The sequence below is a fragment of the Erinaceus europaeus genome, chromosome 11 (genome assembly GCF_950295315.1).
Source record: "Erinaceus europaeus chromosome 11, mEriEur2.1, whole genome shotgun sequence".
Taxonomy (NCBI): Eukaryota; Metazoa; Chordata; class Mammalia; order Eulipotyphla; family Erinaceidae; genus Erinaceus; species Erinaceus europaeus.
Window position 1 is genome coordinate 51,770,077 of NC_080172.1, and position 3,175 is coordinate 51,773,251.

Genomic DNA, 3,175 nt, shown 5'->3' on the forward strand with positions numbered 1-3,175 from the left:
TCTATGTATATTATCATATCATCTGCAAATAGTGAGAGTTTGACTTCTTCCCTTCCAATATGTATTCCTTTGATTTCTTTCTCTTGCCTGATTGCTAAGGCAAGAACTCTCAATACCATGTTGAAAAGTAATGGTGGGAGGGGACATAAAATGGCGCCGGGGGTGGAGTGAGGCTCAGTCATTCGCCCTGGCTTCGGCCAGGCTTTCCGAGATACGATGTGCTCACTAGTGCCCTCTGAATAGTCTTCTGGTACCTCTTTTTCACCTAAAGATAGTGCCACATTTTCTGGGGGGGTCCTTGGATAAGGATGAATTGAATGACTCCTTGCTAGAGCCATCTGAAGGAGAAGAAGATGATGGATAATTCAGTTTTACAGAGGAAGAGGTTCAAGAGCTCTTGAAGGATGATGACTCATCAAATGAGAACACTTGTAGAGGAAAGCTTCTTAAAAATGACGATAGCCATGTCAAGAATGAAGGAGAAGGGAGTCAAATTCAAAATGATGTGCCCCGTGTGAACATATGCTCTCTCTCACAGAAACTAGTGTATATCTAGTTTTTGGGACTTTGTTAGAAAGTGAACCACCTGAGATGAAATTAGAGTATACTATGAAAGAAAGGTCTCACCCGAGTAATGAAGCTGAAGGGTTGTCATTCCACATGTGAAGTCTCTGGACACAGTCTGAAGTGAAGCATGTTGAGGTGGCAATCATTATGTTGGTTAGGTTGTGATCCGCAGATGCAATATTATTTGATATGGATTGGGAAAGGCATACGGGAAAGTGGGCCCTATCCAATGGTTCCAGGACTGGGGGAATTAGGGGCTCTATAGTGGAGATGTGAGGTTCCTGCTGTCTTAGGATTCAAAAAGACAATCGATAGTTAATGTTATCTTCACATTATTTGGTAATTGTGTTAACTTTGAAAAGTCCTTTTGTTATGGTTTGCTGTACAGTACCCAGTATCTTATATATAGCTGTGCTATTGGATGATTCTGATCTACTTGGTCTAGACTTTTGAGAGAGTCTGCATATCAAATACACAGCCTATATATTAAAAAGAATCAGTTTGTGTTTTGAAAAACTTTGAGACATACAATTGATTTTCCCCCTCTCATATTAATTAACTAGTGATTTATATGTCTACATTTTGCTAAGAGTGTACATAAACACCATTCCCACCACCAAAAGACTGTGACCCATCCCTCCCACCCACTCCCATCCCCCACAGGCCCAGGAAGCTGCATGTCTACCCCTCACCACAGGGTTTTTACTTTGGTGCCCTACTTACAATTTGGTCAGGTCCTGCTTTTAGTTTCCCTTTTAGGTATATATACCTGAAAGCAGAAGTTCACTAGAGTTTGCAGTGAGTACCCCCCTAACACTTCCTCTCCACTATTCCAAGCTTTGGGTCCATGATTGCTCAACAATTTGTTTGGCTTCGTATGTTAACTCTCTTTTCAGTCACCAAGTTCCAGATGCTATCAGGATGCTGGCCAGGCTTCCCTGGATTGAAGACCCCACCAATGTGTCCTGGAGCTCAGCTTCCCCAGAGACACACCCTACTAGGGAAAGAGAGAGGCAGACTGGGAGTATGGACCCACCAGTCAACGCCCATGTTCAGCGGGGAAGCAATTACAGAAGCCAGACCTTCTACCTTCTGCAACCCACAATGACCCTGGGTCCATGCTCCCAGAGGGATAGAGAATGGGAAAGCTATCAGGGGAGAGGGTGGGATATGGAGATTGGGTGGTGGGAATTGTGTGGAATTGTACCCCTCCTACCCTATGGTTTTGTTAATTAATCCTTTCTTAAATCAAAAAAAAAAGTGATGTGCCCCAAGAGAAAGATTCATTGAACAGCTTAGGTCCAGTAGATGAGACCCCTGGCCTCTTGAAACTACCTCAACTAACTACATCACCTGGTTATGGACCATCTCCTACTAAACCACTAAACAGACATTTTTCAGTAGAAAAGAATCTCAAGAAAATAACAGTTGTTGCACCATTTGATCCAACAGTTTGCTGTGCTGTGCTTGATAAGGAAAAGTCTGACTTCTCTAGAGATAATGAAAAACCTTCCTCCTTTGAAAGTAAGATAACAGAAGATGGTCTTAGCCCAAATAAGACCAACCTTTGCACTGAATCTGAAGGAACTGGCCCTAATAACTCTGCCCCAAATGGGTCTCATTTCCCTTTTCCTTTAAACAGTAAGAAAACTGTCTCTGCAGTCTCTCAAATCTTGGACCACTCAGAAACTCCCCAAGTCCAGTCATCATGAAAAAATGGATCACATAAATCAAATGAAATGAGTTCTCCAGTTATTTCCATTTCATCAGACAAAAGGCAGGGTGCTCTTGGCAAGGATTCTGAGAAGCTAAAAGCCCAAGAGAGAAGACTAGGAAAAGTCATTCCTGTTCTACAAACCCAAACCAGGACTCATGCTCCTCAAGCAGATCTAGAAGCAGAGAAGCAAAGGTATCTCAGTAATGTCATTGCTCACTTAGAAGGCTCAGAGGATGTTAACCAAGGTACTTGGGGGGAGCTCTGTGCCTTAATGGATCAAGTTCTTCATACGCATACCCCAAAGTGGCAGCATCCTTCAGACCTTACCAAACGAAACTGTGCCCAGTTCTGACAGAATTCCCAGCAAAGATACAGTCTGACTCAGTGGGTTGATAGAAATGAATGAAGCCACCATCGATTCCAATGGCTCCCATGCACTCCTTTTTTCTCATCTCATCAGCAGTGAAGGTCCTTGGTCAGGATCCTGTCCAAGGCAGCATCTCTTCTGTTTTGGATTTATTTTCCACAATATTTTTTATTTAAAAAAACTTGTTACCTATTGGAAATAGTGCACTGCTAACTTGAAATTTTCTGTATGTGTGATTGTTTAAGCAGTATTAAGTTGAAGGTGTAATTTTATTTTTCTAACTGAAGGTGTCTGCCTGCTAAAAGCCAACATTAAGCCAAAACACCCACTTCAGTGTGGGTGAGAAGTCCGACACCCAAAGAAATCAACTTTTAAAAATCTCTTGTAAAGAAGAAATTCTTTATTAGATTATAAGATAGTGTTAGTCTTTGCCAATGGCTTATAAGTAAATATAAATAACTTTGAACAGACCTCTTTTAAAATCTGTTCCTAAATATAATAATACAAAATATCAGTATTTTAGT

The 3,175-nt window shown here is 41.4% G+C and overlaps 1 pseudogene; it reads left to right on the top strand.

Moving 5' to 3' along the window:
• The first annotated feature begins 216 nt into the window (after positions 1–216).
• LOC103125522 (S100P-binding protein-like) lies at positions 217–2,750 on the top strand (annotated as a pseudogene).
• The last annotated feature ends 425 nt before the right edge of the window (positions 2,751–3,175 follow it).